The sequence below is a fragment of the Plecotus auritus genome, assembly GCF_963455305.1.
Source record: "Plecotus auritus genome assembly, chromosome: 1".
Taxonomy (NCBI): domain Eukaryota; kingdom Metazoa; phylum Chordata; class Mammalia; order Chiroptera; family Vespertilionidae; genus Plecotus; species Plecotus auritus.
Window position 1 is genome coordinate 12,459,692 of NC_137770.1, and position 18,850 is coordinate 12,478,541.

Here is an 18,850-nt window from a genome sequence, read left to right on the forward strand (position 1 = left end):
TTCCCCCATCCACTGGACCAGTGTGCACAACACAGAGCCCTGGAGAGACAAAGCCATCGATGGAAGGAGCCTGGTCCCTGAGTGACCACATGGGGGAAGCTCCCCCAGCCAGGAACGCACCCTGGAGTGTTACACAGTGAAAAGCAGGCTAAGACTGTGCTAAGACGCCGAGCTACGAGGGTCTGCTATGCTAGCTGGCGTCCTACCCAATATGATACACCTCTGGTCACAGTCAACTTGGGGTTCCTAACATACTGTCGCTTCCCCAGCAGACTGGGTGTCTGTGTCACTTTTGTAAAAAGCACTGGCAGGCTTGTTGGGGACAGTGTGGTGATACAGCTGAACCCAGGGCAGCTCACGGACCCCGCGGGGCGGCCCCAGCCCAGCCCAGGGCAGAGGACCGAGGACGGTCACAGAGGACGTTCTAGCACCTTTGCGACTGCTTATTTCAGAGTCATGGTGGTGAAGGGATAAAGTTTCAGAAAACATGAAAGAAAATATTTTGTCATATCTTAGGGTACAGATTAACTGGAGGGAGAGCCACGTTTTAACGGGGGGGCAGGGGGGGAGGGCAGGGTGAAATGAAGGCAAGCGTGTGGAGTGTTAAAAATATCTTAAATGTAATGAAGGCTGACAGGCTGACGAAACCGAGTGGGAGGCCGGGAACAGGCCCTGTTCGGCAGTTGCTGTGCCCTCTGCTCAGGGAAGATGAGGTGGGTGGGCACGCCTGATGCGAGTGGAGAAATATGCTCCCCCAGGTGGGAGGGGAAACTGCCCATCTGGGTTGTGAGACCAGCGGGGCAGCAGTGGGGGCACCTCAGGCTGGAGAGTCACGGGCTCAAGAGAAGCAGGGAGACCTGGGAGCTGGGCGATCTGGGAGGAGGGAGGAGGGAGGAGGAGAGAGGGGGGAGGAGAGAGGAACAGGGAGGGAATCGATGTGGGGACTCTGCAAGGGGCTGGGAGAAAGCATCAGAATACCTCTGGGAGGGACCAGCTGGCACCAGACCAGCTGAGCAGGAGCGGGCGTGCAGAAACCGAACAAGACCCGAAAGCCAGCCAACTGCAGAGGATGCAGCAAGGCAGCAGCCCAGGGGAGAGGGGGCATTTGTGCAGCAGAGTGCAGGGGCCCGGGGATGACCCAGGAGGCGGGAGCTTGCTAAGGCAGCAGGGAGGCCCCGGGGCAGGAGCACCAGCTGGGCACAGGGCGTGGCTTTGCCCCCAGGAGCTGTGCAATGTGGGCCAGGGTCAGCATGTGAGCTCCAGAACCATCAACGGGAACTGGTGTGGACACCCCAGATGAACAGATGGGCAAGGATGCACTTTCTCCTCTTTGGTACCCCCTCCTCCTGGCCGGCAGCGGCAGCCACTAGGGCAGCCGTGGGCAAACTACGGCACGCAGGCTGGATCCGGCTGTTCTATCCAGTTCTCTTGCTCTCCCCTCCGCTCCTTTACTTTGAATTTATATTAGTTCACACAAACACTCCATCCATGCTTTTGTTCCGGCCCTCCGGTCCAGTTTAAGAACCCATTGTGGCCCTCGAGTCAAAAAGTTTGCCCACCCCTGCTCTAGGGACTCTACCCGTGCACGAATTTCATGCACCAGGCCTCAAATATGTGTGTGTGTGTGTGTGTGTGTGTGTGTGTGTGTGTATGTATGTGTGTGTATATATATATATATATATATACATATATATATATATATATATTTTTTTTTTTTTTAAAGATCTTCAAACTTTAAAAAAAAGAATGAAGTATTGACACATGCCACAACATGGATGACCCTTGAGGACACGGTGCTAAGTGAAATGAGCTTGTCACAAAAAGACAAATACTCTATGATTCCACTTACAGAGGTTCCCCAGACAAGCCAAACTCCTACAGACAGAAACTAGAACGGGGGCTGTGGGGGGCTGTGAGGAGTTCGTGTCTAATGGGTATGGAGTTTAGGTTTGGGGAGTTGAAAAGTTCTGCGATGGGTGGTGGTGATGGCTGCACAGCTATGTGAATGCACTTAAACAGTGTTACAACGGTGAATTTTACGTTATGCACTAGTAGCCCTGTGTACAAATCCGTGCGCCAGTAGCTTGCTGCCTGCCCCCTCCTGTAGCTCTCTGCCCGCTGCCCCACCCTCCTGCTGATCCGTGTTCCGGTCATTATGCGGCAGGTCATTACGCCTCAGGGCGTAGTGGATAATTAGCATATTCCTCTCTTATTATATAAGATATTTCCCACAATTAAAAACACAACAGTAAAATGGGTTTACTTATGGTCACTACTGGCCAGCGATTTTAAACATCAAGGTAAAACTACTTCTCTCCGGAGGCAGACCACTCCCACTGCTCCCCCACCCGCCACCCCCAGGACGCCACAGCTCCCATGGTCCTGGGTCCTCCCCGCCCCTGCAGGGCAGCGGGAGGCTGTGGAAGTGGGTGTACAGGGCTGAAGACGGATTCCCGCAGGGGCCGGGGTGAGAGCAGGGCTGCTCTGGGAGCCTCTCGGAGGTCAAGGTTGAATGCACGGTGCTCACAGATGCCTTCTAGACAGATTTTTACAGCTCAGAACCCCACCCGCACCCCAAATCTCAGGTGGGCCACCTGAAACTTCCACACAAAGAGTGAAGGAGCTCAAGGGCAGTGTCACAGGCCAGCAGCCCGGCCTGGGTCGGGCAAACCACCCTGCACAGAAGCCCCAGTTCTGTTCAGATCATCTGCTTACACACCGAACCCAGATTCATGGGCACATCCAACAAGCCCCGCCAGTGGGATGGGCGCATGCTGTGGGCCACACTCTTCTTAACGTGTTGCTGATTTAACTCCTGGGGTGGGGTGGGGTGAGGGTGTGCATATAAATGCTTTGGTGGAGGGGGTGGGGGAAGAGTGAGGTTGGCTTTAAATGATACAAATTCTGACTAACAGTAGGCACCATGCATCACCTGAGAGCGTATCGTGTGCCAGGCACTACGCTAAACGTTACCCCAACCCCTAAGACAGGAGCCTCCAAGAGGCAGGGTCTGTCTTGCTCACAGCTGGACCCCAGGTGCCCGCCATCGTAGGCACTTGGGCAAATGTAAAAGAAAGGACAGTCACATGCTTTTTGTGTGGGTAATCTGCACAGGGACCTCGGGAGGTCAGTTTGATCCCGTTTTACAGCTGAGAAACTGAGGCATGAAGAGGGCAGCTGACTTGCCTGACGGCACAGGAGTCGAGCCCAGGCCTCTCTCATCCCAACACCACTCCGGAGCCTGTCACATCCTTCCAGGCCACACGTTTCCCAGAAGGTGGCCTTGCTGCCCCCACAAATCTAGAACCCTCTACCAGAGGGGAAAAGATGAAGCCAGATGGGAAAGCACCTACGTTCAGGCTCCTAAGAATGGAGATGTGGAGTGTGAATATTCCCCTTGGGAAGGATCTCCCGGGTCTTTTAGACGGTCCCCCACCCCCCATGTTGGTGCAGGGCCCAGCTCCCTCACCAGACGGGTAGCTGCCTTGAAGCTTTTGGGGACGTGGGACCTGAGCGCCCAGAGCCTGCTCACCCGGAAGTCCCTCCCCCTCCGTCACTGCTCACCTGTGCTGCCCTGTCGCAGAGGCCAATACCCAGCCCCCCTGCCCTCTCCTCACACATCCTGGGAGGTGGGACATTGATTTCAAGAAGAGCATAGAGGGCAGAGAGGAAGGGACACGGGATGGGCACACACTGTCCTTGAGCTCAGCCTCCCTGGGTGGCGGCGCCCCACCCACAGCACATGGTACCAGCGCTACTGGAACCTGTGACAAGGGCCATGCTATTCCCAAGCAGCCATGCTGTCAATCAGAAGCCCTGGCTGTGCATCTAAATGGGGCTGTGTGCCCTTGACCTCCAGCTGGGATTCTTTCCCCTCTTTGGGGATGGGAACCACTGGGCAGACCCCTCCCAGGTGCTGTATGACACAGCCCTTGGGAGCTGGCAGCCACGGTGTCTTAGCCGAGGTGCTAAGAGTCGAGGCATGATCCACGCCGGGCAGGATCAACCAGACAGCATCTCCCGCAAAGGAGCAGCAGCCACACTTACCAAGCACTCGCTAGGCACGGTCCTAAGAGGGTGCTTCCTCTACTGCTCAGGGCAACCAGATGGTCGTAGTGCTGTGCTGCTTACATGATCCCACTACACAGCAGATGGGGAAATGGGGGCGCAGAGAGGTTCAGTAACTCACCTGAAAGCACACAGCCAGCATGAGCAAGAGCCAGGCAGCGTGTCTCACCAAGCTCAGTCTCCTGACGATTACTCTCCTCTTAGCAGATGGGAGTGGGGGCGGAGGCAGCGAGGAGCCAGATCCCAGCTCTCCTTGCATGCTGCCTTTGGGTCACTTAGTAACCACCCCCCTATAAACTGTCTTCTGAGCTGAGGGGTAGAAAGTCCTTACAGCGGATCACAGCTGCCCGATGGAAGGCAGACTTCTCATGGCCTGCAACTTCCCATCACCCCCTGCCCAGCACGGGCACCACACGGACCTGAGGACTGACTCCCTCTCCATTCTACTCCCTAAGAAAGCATCCGCTCTGAACTGTGACTAGGCTCCTGTGCGCGCCCCCTGCAGTCTGGATGAACACAGACCGAAACGTCAAGTGCATTCTAATTACCAAAAAGGAGGCTATAACCTCTGCCGAAGAGGCCTGTCCTTTTCCTTTCTCAGGCTGATCATTCCCCACATCACCCCACAGGCCTGCCCGCTGGGCCCTTGTGAGGAGCGGCAGAGTGTATTTCATGCCAGTGTCGGGGCGGCGGGGGGACACAGGCGAGGCGGAAAGAAACATTCACAGCGCCGAGCGGTAATTAAAAATTCATTCTGCTCGGCGTTTACTCGGCTTATATCTCTCATCCGAGTCAGCCGGAGTCACTAAACGGCTTGCTCCAGACCAGCGGTCGCCAATCGGTGGTCCGCGAGGTCCCAGAGGTTGCATGTCAGAGCCGCACCGCTCTCTGCTGGGGGCCTGTTCTCCGCAGTCGCGCGTGGGGTCCAGGTGCAGCGCTGGGCCACCCTGAGGCTCTGCGCAAGGGGTGGACAAAGAAGGTGCGCCTGCCGGGACAGGGACGCGACGCCTGCTGTCCTGGGATGCGGGCCTCACCTTTGGCGTGGCCCCTCATTCCATTGCAAGCACTGGAAAGCACGTGCGCGGGGCCCTGCGGGGGCGGGGGAGCGACTCCCATCGCTGATGCGGGCTCTACCCCAGGAAGTTCCCAGTCCAGCAGGAGGCCAAGTGGGAAACACGCACGGGCATGGGCGTGGGTGTGGCCGGTGCAGCGAGGGCGGGTTAGCACTGGCAGCAGAGGAGAAGAGAAAGCAGTTCGTGCTGACAGATGATGCTCCAGAAGAGGGGAGATCCAGCAGCCCCTGAAGGCTATGTGGGCGAGCGTCTGGAGACAGAGAAGGAAGGGCCACCAGATGGAGGCTGGCGTGGGCAATGTCTCCCACACCAGGCTGGTCTGTCTTGCATCTGGGCACCTGCGTGGCTGCCTTCCCCAGCTTGTCAATGCCACAACCGCGTCCCATTTCTCTCGGTGCCCTCCAGGGTCTGTGTAAGCAGTGTGCAGGAGAGGGGTGTGCAGGAGAGGGGTGTGCAGGAGAGGGGTGTGCAGGAGGGAGAGAGCCCAGAGTGAGGCTGGAGAGCAGGATGGGACCAGACAGAGCGTCTTCCTTCCATCAAGCTTCCTGCTCGGGCCAGGCCTTTAAGAACTTCAGGTCTCTCCCCCCCCACCCCCGCCCTGAGGACCCCTGGGGTCTTTCCGTGTGACAATAAGAACATGTCCTCAGCTTAGCAAGATGCCTGGGAGGCGACATAAATGACGGCTTGGGGAGAGGGATGACTGCGCGGCTGGAAGGGGCCGCTCTACGGTGGGGTGGGTGAGGAAACCACAGCTGAGATTAGCCAATGGCCTCCGTGCGATCGAGTGAAGAGAAGAGCCCGAGATACACGTTTTCTGACTCTGAATCCATTGCCCTACAGACCACAAACCACGAGGGTCTGTGGCCTAGTAGAGACGCACTTCCCATGTCGGCCACTGGAGGGCAGGGCGCCCAAGGCAGGACCCTTGGAGTCACAGTATCAAGGAAGTCCCCGCCCCCACCTCCCAACCCACAACCCCACCCCCACCTACTGGACACCTTGGAGCCCGGGATTGTCCAAGAATTGCTCCAGGACTAAGGTGCAGGACTGACCAACTTCTTTGTAGAGACAGGTGGTCAACGAATGACCTCCTGAGGTGGTAGCTTGAACCCGTGTCCCCATTCCTGCTCCGACAGCAATGGCAAGGTACATCTTACTTCTCTCGGTGTCTGCTTCCACCCTACCTGACAGGTTTGTTTGTAGGACTGAGATATTGTACCTAAAAGACCCTAACCTGGTACCTTAGTAGTAGCAAACATAGCAGCTAACACATGTTGAGCACCTCTTAGGTGCCAAGCAAAGTTCTAAGCACTTTACGTATATTAATACGTTTAATCCTCACCATAACGATGAAGCAGGGACTGGGTTCTCCCCACTTAACAGATGAGAAAACTGAGGCCCAGAGAGGTTAACTACTTTGTCTAAGGCAGAGCTCGTGAGTCATAGAGCCATGCTGACTTCAGGGCCAGCAGCTCTTATTTTTTTATATATGATCTTTTTTTTTTTGCAAACTAGAGTATTTTTTAATTTTTGTTGAATTTATGGGGTTGACATTGGTTAATAAAAGTATATATGTTTCAGGTGTACAATTCTATAATATATCATCTGGCCCTGACTAGTTTGGCTCAGTGACTAGAGCGCTGGCCTGAAGACTGAAAGGTCCCGTGTTCGATTCCGGCCAAGAGCACATGCCCAGGTTGTGGGCTCGGTCCCTTGGTGTGGGACGTGTCAGAGGCAGCTGATCGATGATTTTCTCTCATCATTGATGTTTCTATCTCTCCCTCTCCCTTCTTCTCTGAAATCAATTTAAAAAAACTTTTTTATAATATATCATCTGTATATTGTACTGTGTGTTCACCACCCAAAGTCAAGTCTCCTTCTGCCACCCTTATCCCCCGTTACGCAAAGTGTTGAGACCCTAGAAAACCTCAGTGTATTGTCCGTGATTCCAAAGAAATAACCCGGAGGACTGGCTGCGAACCACCTGGGTCTCTTAGGACTTAGGTGCGCACTGGGGGCCGCCCACCGGTGACATTGACCCCCTAAGTCCCATCCGGCCTGCGTACAGTCTGCACTGGAGGTGGCTGCCTGGTGCTATTGTTTGCCGCCAGCCAGACTTTCCCAACACAAGGTTTTATGGAGCACAGAACACAGGGGGAGGGGGACGCGTGAAAGCTGTGTAAGACCAAAACACTCGCTGTTTATAACCCAGCTCACATCAGTTTCTCTTTGACCTTAGACTGGGTGGCTGGCCAGGTTCCCAAGGTCTCACAGGCCACGTACAGGGTGGGAGGGGGAGTTGGAGCATGGGAAGGTGCCCATGTTTCCATTCGCCATGTACCCCTGTACCTTCTTCTACCTCCTCCACCCCCATTCCCTCTGGTAATCACCAGTTGTCTGTGTCTACGAGGTTTTGAGGGTTTTTTTTGCTTAATCCCATCACCTTTTCCACCCAGCTCTGCAGCCCCCATCCCCTCCGACAGCAGCCAGTCTGTTCTCTCTGAGCGTGTTTGTTTTGTTTGTCAGTTTCTTTTGTTCATTAGAGTCCACACATGAGTGAAATCATATGCTACTTCTCTTTCTCTGACTGGCTTACTTCGCTTAGCATAATGCTCTCCAGGTCCTTCCATGCCGTCACAAAGGATAACGTTTCCTGCTTTTTTACAGCTGAGTCGTATTCCATTGTGTAAATGCACCATAGCTTCTTTATCCACTCCCCTACTTAATTTTTTGAGGAGCCTCCATACTGTTTTCCACAGTGGCTGTACCCGCCTGCATTCCCACCAGCAGTGCACAAGGGTTCCCTTTTCTCCACATCCTTGCCAGCACTCGATTGATGGTAGTCATTCTGGCAGGTGTGAGGCGATAACTAGAGTATTTAAAACACTGAACCAGAAACTTTGAAAAATATAACTCCCCACCTTTAAAATATAATGTTTCGGGTTGTAGAAAATATGTTCACAATAGAGATTTTTCACGTATAAAACAAACATGAAGATTCTGGCCTATATATTTACAAACTGTTAGATTTATAGGACCCCAAAGTAGAATTGTACATTGCTATTTTGTAACCTACTTCTTTTCACCCTCCCTCTATAATAACTCAGAACAAATCCTAAAATAGACGAGTCTTTTTAGTTTAGATGCTTACTCATACAAGTTGAGGAAGGCTTCGGGCCCTGAATGATCCCAAGGATCCCACCCTGTTGAAACTTGGGAAAAGTGTTCCAGAGAGAGGGAACAGCAGGCACAAAGGCCCTGAGGCAGGAAGGGGGTTAGAGGACTCGTAAGAAAAACAGTGCAGGTTTTCAGCTAGGAAGTTGACCAATATCCTATCTAATAAAGAGGGAATATGCTAATTGACCCTCACACTGACGCAAAGAGGGCGGCGCCCACAGCCAATAAGGAGGGAATATGCTAATTGATTGCCATGCCCTGAAAGATGGCAGCGCCCACAGCCACAAGATGGCGGTGCCCAGTCCCCTCAGCCCCGCTGGGGCGCCTGCCTCCAGAGTCCCCCAGTCCCCTCAGCCCCGCTGGGGCACCTGCCTCCGGAGTCCCCCAGTCCCCTCAGCCCCCCTGCTGCCCAGGGCTGGCCCAAAGCGCAGGCAAGCCTTGGATGGCGGCTGCCCAGCCGCCCAGGGCCGCCTGAGGCTCAGGTAACCAAGGCCGGCCGAGGCTTGCGCTGCCGGCAGTGGCAGCAGCAGAGGTGTGATGGGGCATCTCCTTCCCCTGATTGCCAGGTCACCTCCCGCCCCTGAGGCCCCCCGGACTGTGAGAGGGGGCAGGCTGGGGCTGAGGGACCCCCCACTCCAGGGCATGAATTTTCATGCACCGGGCCTCTAGTGCTTCCAATAATAGACAAGATATGAACTAACACAATAAGGCAAATTTTTTCTTAATAACTTCCACGCATTTTTAAATCACCTATGTTGGGTTTCCTACAGATTTCTGAAAGGTGGTAAGTTAAAGAATACACGTCTACCTACAACAAGCTCTCAGCCTGGGAATCCGAACACATCACGTACCTTTACACCGTGCTCTTTCCCCAAATGCCAGCTGAGTTTGGAATCCTCTTCTCCCTTTAAGTCATGTCCCTCCTTCGAGGCTGAGCTCACATGCCACCTCCTCCATGAAGCCTCCCTAACCCACGCACCGTGGTTACTCAGAGCTTCTCACACTCTCAGCGCAGATTCGTTCCATTACAGCGTCCCATTCTCCCTCAGAGTGAGATGTTCCTTGTGGTGAGGACGTCTGTCTAAGTAATGTGTATACATAAACCCCTCAAAGATATGCAGAGGGATTTTAATTCCCTTAAACGTCATACCAACCTCAGCATGGTCTTCCTCTAAGGTACCACTTGGCACCACTTTTTATAAAGACTTCGTTGCTGTCTGTATTAACTTCAATTTATTGAAATGAAAAACTTGCATAGAAAAGACACCGGAGAGTGAAAAACAAAACGCATGGGGGTGTGAAGATCCTCCCAGCACACATCCGCTAAAGGACTGGGGTCCCAGTCAGAAAAGGGAGCAAACGGAAGGCTGGACAAGACTCAGACACATCCCGGGCGGAAAGAACGAGGCGTCGGGAGAGACACATGCAGGGATGCTCAGAGCCGTCCATCTCCTGGGAAACGCACATGAAAACCGCCAGGTACCAGGACGGAAGCGCTGGTCGGGAGCCGGCGTAAGGGAACTCCGTACGTCCGGGTGGGAGCGTCCGGGGTGCACCTGGGCAAACCACGTGGCCGAGGCTACGAAAGCTGCCCACGCACATGCCCAGGACCCAGCAATTCCCCTCCACACCCAACCCAAACGAGAGCAAGTGTCCCCCAAGGTCCAATAAGATATCCGAAAGTCCATGGCAGCGTTATTCCCGATCACCCCAAACAACCTAAATGTCACTCCACAGCCGAGTGGAGAGACCAGAATTCAGCAGCGCCGTGGAAAGAGGGACTGCTACTCGCAACACGTTTGAATGTCACAGACAATGTGCGTGAACGCTGCCCGCTGCAGGCATACCACCACCCCCCCGCCACCCTCCGCCCGAGGTCAGACCCCACCTGGTGCTGGCCAAACCCCCCTGCTGGGGGGAGGAGGTCAGGGGACTGCTCGTCCCACAGCGGCTCAAATGCAAACCTCCCACCCCATCTCCAGTTAGGATCCCAGGACTCCCCGTCACCCAAGCTAGAAGCCCCCAGTGACCCAAGGCCCCTTCCCCTCTCTCCCAGAAGGCAAACTCACGCCCTGCCTCCAATCCGCTTCCCTCTCCATACCGGGGTTCAGCCCAACTCCACTGCCCAAAGCCCCCTATCTGACAGCCTGGCCCGCTGCCCCGCCTCCCACACGGCAGCCGGAGGCCTGATCCGGAACACACACCTGACCTGTCGCTCCCCAAATCACCCTCAGGACAAGGTCCTGGCCCTTCTGCCTGGCACACAATCCACACATCCTCACGTCGGCTCAGCGTTCAGCTTCTGCCACGGCTCCATGCCGTCCGACAACCCCTTTGTTCATGCTGTTCCATCCGCTGAGAACACCCTTCCCGTCCTTCCCCCACAGGCCGCTGCACCTTCCTTATCTTCATCCTCCGCTGGACGGCACCTCCTCAGTCTGGGCACACGGTTCCCCCTTGGGCGCGTGGTCCTCAGCAGGCTGGACCGCATCTGCCTGTGCCAAGGTCTGCCCCGCGCGCACACACACGCCGCGCGGCTCCGGCCAGAAGAGGCGCCTGGTGATTCGGTTCATCTAAGAACACCCCTTCCCTGGTGTGGTCTTCCCCAGGTGGCCCGGACATGTGCTGTTCTCCTTGTTTGACTGGCGGGCAGTTGAGGAAATAGGTTCTAGAGTGAGACAGACCCCCGTTCAAACCCCAGCTCAGCCACGTGGCAGTTGTGGGTCCCTGGACCACTCACTCATCCCTCCTGAGTCTTACTTAGTCTCGTCCACAAAGTGGGGAGATGCCTACTTGGCTGTTGAGACGAGGGAGATGCACGTGGCAGGCAGGAGTGGTACCCTGGTGTGGCGTTTCCCAGGGCGGTGAACACCTGTCCTTCCCACGGCTTCCCTCAGCCCCGGCACCGCTGACATTCTGGGCCAGCCTGTCCTCTGTCCCGGCTGTCCTGGGCATAGCATCCTTGTGTTCAGCAGCATCCTTGGGCTCTACTCACCAGATGCCAGTAAAACCCTCCCCTGGGGTTGGGACAACCAAGAATGTCTCCAGACATTGTTACATGTCCCCTGGGAGGCAGCCGAGAATGCGGATTCCATTCTAATCCCTAAACCTCCACGCTCTCCCAGCACCTGAGCTAAAGCTGCTGTAACGAGCTGATCCTGCTGCGGGAGGATAATCCACGCCCGGAACATGCAGGCCCCGGCTGGGGGCAGGGCCCACCTGCTGCCTCTCAGTAGGAGCTGGACAGGGTCGGGCCCGCCCACCACCTGGCAAAGGGCTTTCGGGGCCTGCCCCAGCCCCAGCCCAGCCTCCAGCCTGCAGAGTGGGACATGCAGATCGCAGAGGAGAGGAAACGACAGGCACCTTCTCAGGGTCCCCCACAGCCTCTGTGGCCTGAGAATGCAGACACCTGGGCGTTGTGCGGGCATCACCCGTGTGACAAGGCTGTGCCAGGCAGGGGTCTCCGTTTGCAGAAGAGGAAACTAGAGTTTGGGGAAGCGGCAGGCCCCGGGCTGCCAGCCTGAACCCTTCGTGGCTGATCTAAAGAGCCTGGTCTCCTCTGCAACCCCGGAGGCCAGAACGGCTGCAACTCCATTTTACAGACTCGGGAAAGGAGCCTCAGAGAGGTTGACTAACTCACCCAACATCACACAGCAGGAACAAGGCAGGATTTGACCCCCCCCCCCACCTCCCTCCAGAGCCCGTTCACTCACCCACTGTGCCCTGCTGCCTTGTCAGATCACCCAGCCCACCTGGCCTCATGGTAAGTAGGACAGTACTGTGCCACAAGAATCTAAAATGTCTCTTTTCCTACAGGGGAGGTGGAAGGCACATAACATAACCCTTTTAAAGTAGACACGCAGTGGCGTTTAGTGCGTTCACACTGTTGTGCAACCCCCCCCACCTCCATTTAACTGCAAAGCATCTTCTTCACCCCCAAATAAAACTCTCTACCATTAACCAGTTGCCCCTCCATCTCCCTTCTCCCCCCACCAACGGACTTCCCGTCTCTATGGATTTGCCTTTTCTGGACATTTCACGTCAATGGAGCCACACAGTAAGTGGCCTCTGGGTCCGCCTTCTCTCACCTGGCGTGATGTGTGCAGGTCACTCCTCAGGGGAGCATGAATCAGCCCATCCTGCACGGATAGGCCATGCAACTGGTTTCGTTTACATCAGTTCCTGGGCATCTGGGCTGTTCCCACCTCTTGGCTCTCCGGAATAGCACTGCTCTGAGTATTCGTGCACGCGTTTTTGTCTGAGCACCTGTTTTCAGTTATATTGGGTAGGTACCTAGGAGTAGAACTGCTGAGTCATATGGAAATTCTATGTTTAATTTATTTAGGAACCTCCAATCTGTTTTCCACAGCAGCTGCAGCAACTTACATTCCTACCAGCAACATACAAAGGTTCCAGTTTCTCCACTTTCTTCCCAAAACCTGTTGTTTTTTTTAAAATCATGGCCATCCCCATGGGCATGAAGCGGCATCTCCCAAACTCTCTCTTGATCAAACCCTCAAGGCACCTTATTCTCGAGGTGCTCAGCTCCCCGATTTGAGTACAAGGTTGAATTACACTTCATCCTCCCAAGCCCAATCCCCAGAAAAGAATGTGGGGGAAAAAGTTATAAATATCTGAGGGGAAACTAATCATTGGTTTAATTTCTCACGTTTCCCTGGTCTTATTATTAGAATCTCTGGGGTAAGAGGGGGGTCATAACCTCATTTCTAATTAGATGTAGGTTATTGTTGTAACTGGGTAGGCCAGCAGGCAATGAACAAAATGAATTCTATCATCTGTTGACATTTCATTACCCAGAGGACTCAAAAACACATGTGCATTTCAAAATTTAATAAAAACAAAAGATAGGAACAAATGTTTAAAGAGAATTAAAGATCTATTAACAAATATAGGGCAGGCAAGCCAATTGCAAAATATTGCACCCAAGGTTTAAAGGTTCCTTAACTTTGTATAATAGGGTATTGAAATGTCCTATTTTTTTAAAGCTCAGTATATTGAAAGCATGAATTAAAATTCAGACTTGGCTCTCCAACACTGAGCATAATGAGAAAAGATGACAAGAGCCAGTGTTGCTGAGCGTTAAGGAAGAGAAGGGGGGCTGGGATTGTTGTGAGGGAGATTTCTGGAATGGCCCAGCTCTCTGCAACTGGGTGCAAGGTGCTCAGTGCCCGCCCCGCAGGCACCTGCCTACGGAGCAGCCTTGGGCACGGGAGACGGGCACAGATAAGCTCCGGTTCATGGAGATTTGCTTTGTGATTGGATGCCACCTTCCAAGGGATAGACGGTTGATATATCCATGGCCAGACTGAGTTGGCTCCTTCAATATTGTGTTGGGTTGGGTCCCAGCCTTTCCCTCGCTGCCTGAGGGGACTCCGAGCCTCCCAGTTCTCTGTGCAGCGGAAGCACATCACCTCCTCCACTAGAAGGATACGGGGATGGGTGCTCCCCCCATCGGAGGGGCCCTAGCAACACAGGGCTCCCTCCTCGCCTTCCGGGCACCAGCACGGGACTGAGGTGCCATGGTGGCCCTGCTTTCTCTGCCTCTTCCTTTTCACCTCCTCAAGGGCAGTGATCCTCCCCCCGCTCACACACACACTTTTCTTTGTGGTTCTCCCAGCCCCTCTGCCCAGAGAAGACAGAAGTCGTCCAAGGAGGTAACGATGGGCACCATGGGCTCAGTCCGTTCTGCGAGCATCTGGGACCATCACCTGGCACCACTGCCGGGTGCTGGGCGGTGAGCTGAGATGCTCACAGCATGCCTGCAGAGATAGCTGATCACCATGAGCGAATCACATGACATGGATCATTATAATCTAATTATGTCAGAAAGCAGTAATGGAGGAACAAAAAGAAATACTGCCTGAGGGAGTCACGACTGTTGAAGGGAGGCGCTGCCGAAGTTGGTGTTGGAGAATGAGCTCAAGTCACCAGATAGAGGAGGCGGTTAGCGGAGAGGCAGCGAGGAAGCAGCAGGGGGCGCTGTCAGGGAACCCCACGTGGTGCAGGTGGCGCAAACCCACCCAGGCGCAGGAGGGAGCCAGGGCAGCTGGGCCCGGGAGCCAGGGTTCCAGACACCAGGCTGGGAAGTGACTCTTCCTCCCGAGGGCATGAATTCTGGAGATGTTACTCGGAGGAGGAGGGATGTGGACAATGAGAGCTTTCAGAAGGGCAGTGCCGTGGCCACGGGCAGAGCAAACCCGCAGGCCCTGCTCCCACACCCTTAACACAAGTCATCCTGAGCCTTCACGGCCGGAGGCGCGCTGGCCGAGCGGCAGCCACTGGCCCCGAGCTGGTGGCCGACTGGGCATGGCTCACAAGCCAGCCTCCGGACAGCATGCAGGAACAGATTCGCTCCCACACCGCAGATGTCCACGCAGGGGGAAGCCCTGCGCCCCGACTCTGCTCAGCTCCGAGCTGGCCTGCTCTGCCCTCAGGCCCGTACCTGCTACCGCTGGGACTCGATGGAACTGGCTTGTCCTGCAGACACAGACCCAGCTGAGCAGTCTGCTGACTCACGGTCTGCACATCACAGAACAGCACCCACGAAAGAGGGAGGCCGTCAGAGGACTGAAAAACGGAAGGGACTTCTCCCTCCTCGGTTTTCCTTGTCTCTCCCCCTGTTAGTTTTTAAAATCCACCAGCACACGCCAAGTTTCATGAACTGGGCTGGGCAAACAGGGAGGACACACGCTAAGAGAACTCCAGCCAGGCCGACAGCCTCTTCTCCCGCATCCCTTGCAGACCGCCACCCCCTGGCTCAGCTCTGGGCATATAGTAGGTGTCCAGTAGTTGCTAAACAAGTAGCAATAGCATTGTCGATTATCCCTGGAGCTGGTTCTTCTCTTTACAGATTCATTTTGCAAAATTTTCTGAGCAAATCGTGCTGACCCAGCACACACTGCACTGGGGTGGGGGTGGGGGCAGGTCGGGGAGGTACCAGGGACAGGGCTCAAGGACTTGGGAATGGTTTCCTTATTGTACAGCCAAAATCTCCACTTCTGTGGAAGCTCTGAAGCTAGAAGCCACCTCAGCAATGACTCCCCAAATCCCCTTTACGGGTGCCCACTTGTGTCCGTGGCTGTGTGAACATATTGATGGGCTCACTGAGTTGCTAGGAAATTTCAGCTCAACCTACAGCTGTCCAACTGGCTCGTCTACCCGCTCCCCCCCAAGTCTGCTCTGAGCAGCCAGGTGGATGGTGGGGGAGTTGCGGGCAGAGGCCCAGAGGAGGGGAAGGACTGAAGCACGCAGGCAGAAGCACAGGCATCGAGAGGCAGGGACCCAGCCTGGCGAGAGGAGGTGCCCGGGGCCCCCAGGCAGGCTTTTGGGAAAGGGAACTTGAAAGCTCTCTCTCCAGGGACCCGCAGGAGCAGAACTGAGACGGTTGGAGAAGCCTGAGCTGCAGAGAACCTAGCGCAGTGGTCGGCAAACTGCGGCTCGCGAGCCGGGGTTTGCCGCTCTGTTGACGAATGAGTTTGCCGACCACTGGGATAGGGGCTTAATCACAAGGAACAACAACAGCCTGTAATTATTGGAATCGAGAGTCTAGGTCAGTGGTCGGCAACTCATTCGTCAACAGAGCAGCAAACCGCGGCTCGCGAGCTACAGTTTGCCGACCACTGACCTAGTGAATGAGAGGCCCCTGAGGTCAGACACCAGAGCGCCTGCTTCAGGCTGGGGTTGGACAGGGAACCCGAGGCCGGGGGTTTCTATGTTAGTCCAAAAGGCAAGGATAGGAAAGTGCCAGGCCTATGCCCAAGTTCCATGGTTGGGGAGCCACACCTGTTCCAACGTCCCCACATATCCCTGAGGTCCTATGTCCAGCCCCCATCTCTCTAGGCTCCGGTTCCAGCCACCAGCTGAGCACTTGCTCCTGTGTGGAGGACCCAGGAACACCTCAAATTCCACACCATCAAAACAAAGCTCATCGTCCTTCCACATCCCAGGCCCCCCCGCCAAGCGGACTCACTCTGACGCCTCCACGTTGCACCTCCATTAGCATCACCTGCTTTGTTTTTCCACCAAATGCAATATTTAGTACTTCTCTTCCCCCGACACATAGACTGCGGCATTATGAGGGCAGAGACTTGGACTTTATTGCTGACAAAGATCAAAGTTGTTGAATCTGTTGACTGAGCAAATCCAGTCTGGCTGCCCCTGGCTCTGAAAGATCTCTCCATTCTCCTGTCCATGTCAACCTCCCGTTTCAAGCAGCTTAGCAACCAGAAATGCATGTGGCGGAGACCTGACAGTTTGAAGAAAATGAATAAAACAGCCCCCCTTTTTACCTTCCCAAGCCCCCTCCCCACCTCCGCTCTCTCCCCCGGCGGCATTTTCCCAGGAGGACGCCCGAAGCCGCTTTTGCGGGGTTTTAGACTTGTTAGCCAGCGCCGGGGACGTGTATGCAGTTTCAAATGCTATCTTCAGCAAAAAATGTTCTATTACATAATCAGCCAGCGTCCCCGAGATGAAGAGCGTGTGGGAACAATGCCAGCTGTAGGAGAACCTTCTGAAACGCTGCCCAGCCCCGGGCACATATTGGCCGTGAACACTTGTGGCTTTTTCCATCCTCACGCCTCCCACCTGAACGCCGAGGCCTCCCGGGCGCATGGCAACGCCATCGCTTTCCATACGATTACAACGTTCCCTTCCCCTTCAGATGTGCACTTAAAAGGCTGGGCTGCTTGATTCTAATTACTTTCACACCCAGAATGTCCTCTGAAACGCAAGCATCGCACCGGGCAGCCTGGCTGGGCATCGAAGATGCTGGTGCCGGAGAAATGCCGAGCGGCTCGTGGTGACATGGAAGCCTGGGGTGCGAGAGGGAAGGCGGGGCCCGGGGGCCTACTTGCCACTGACTGGCTGGGTCATCCTGGCAAACGACTCGAACCGGACAGAGGATGGGCAGGGTGCTGGCTCCGCACGCATGGATGGAAGGACAGTCGTCCTATGAAGATGTACAAACCTAGTTGTGATGGACAGGCCAGAAGCCACTTCCCCACCTGTCCAACAGGGCACCCTGCATCGGTCAGCGGAGGGGAGAGGCGTGTCCGGGCGGCCACAGGGAGCTCTAGCAGTGTCAGCTCTGGGTGGGCGTCGCTATCCCAAGTATCTTCTCCACTAACCAGTCCACAGGCCTGAAATCCCTAAAGGTCTTCCTGTTTGGACTTTGGAAGCTTGGGGTTGCGGGGGAGGGGGGTGTCTTCAAGATGTTATTAAGCCCGGCCGGCGTGGCTCCGTGGTTGAGCACCAAGCTATGAACCAAGAGGTCAAGGTTTGGGATTCCCAGTCAGGGCACATGTCCGGGTTGCGGGCTCGATCCCCAGTGTGGGGTGTGCAGCCGATCAATGATTCTCTCTCATCATTGATGTTTCTATCTCTCTCTCCCTTCCTCTTTCTTTCTTTCTTTCTTTCTTTCTTTCTTTCTTTCTTTCTTCTCTCTCTCTCTCTCTCTCTCTCTCTCTCTCTCTCTCTCTCTCCCCCTCCCTCCCTCTCCCTCCCTCCCTTCCTCTCTGAAATCAATAAAAAAGCTATTTTTTTAAAAAGATGTTATTAAAATGTGGATGACTTGGAACAAATAAACTCATCTTCTCTACCAGCTCGAGTGTGAGCAGGAGAAGGGATTGTATACAGGAGAAGGGATTGTATACAGGAGAAGGGATTGTATACAGGAGAAGGGATTGTATACTCCCCCCTTTGTTGGGGAGAGTCTCAAATGCTGGCCTGGGCTCAGGCAGGAAGAGGTGCTCCCCCAGACCAAGGGCCCGGCTCTTAGGTACCCCACCCTGAGCAGCCACACTGAGTCTCCTCAGTACCTGGTCAGGCCTCCCCTCGGCCTGTTTCAACCACACGATCCACATGTTATATAACCACACAGTCCCCAGACAGCCCAGGAAAAATACATCCGCTATTTACTTGACAGAAAAGAGAAGTTACAAAACTTGAAATGAGGGAGAATGGTTTTCGAACAACAGTTCCATTCCTGGGAAACAAGGTTAGGAGGCAAAAAAATCCACAGCACCAATGACCCATCTCGGAAAAGAAACTTCCTAATTAAAAATGGGTCACCAAAGTTTTTTTAAAAACAAGGAAGAATTTTATAGCCCGTCGGTGGCAAACTGGCATGACTCTTTTGGAAAGCAGTTTGATAGATTAAAGCCTTAAAAATGCGTGTCCTAAGCCCGAGTAATTCCATTTTCGGAAAGTATTTTTAAGGAAACAGTTGCCAATATTTTTTTCTTCAAAAGCTTTTTCCCAGAAGACATCTATCTCAACATTATTTATGATAACATAAACCATTCAAACCAGAAACCTCACAAATACACAGGTTAGCTTACTGAAGTCACTCTTCAGGATATAATGCAATTATAAAAAGTAAACGTTTCAAAGACCATGAAACAAAGTTTATTTATGAATCACATGCTAAGTAGAAAAAAAAAAGGATAGAAAATGCTTTAACATAACCAGCTATGTTTTTCAAAAAACTCAAGTACAACGGAATTACTGGAAGG

At 54.2% G+C, this 18,850-nt stretch overlaps 1 protein-coding gene across 4 annotated transcripts in view; it reads right to left on the bottom strand.

The window, feature by feature from the left end:
* The window catches only part of SLC24A4 (solute carrier family 24 member 4), a 122,244-nt gene that overhangs the window by 67,726 nt on the left and 35,668 nt on the right, over positions 1 to 18,850 (bottom strand). The window contains exon 1 of one of the 4 annotated variants that reach the window (XM_080682413.1): positions 4,190 to 4,315. The exons of the other annotated variants lie outside the window; for them this stretch is intronic. The gene's annotated coding sequence lies outside the window, so the exon portion shown is untranslated. Of the gene's footprint in view, positions 1 to 4,189; positions 4,316 to 18,850 lie in introns of those variants that run through there. 4 annotated transcript variants of the gene reach the window in all.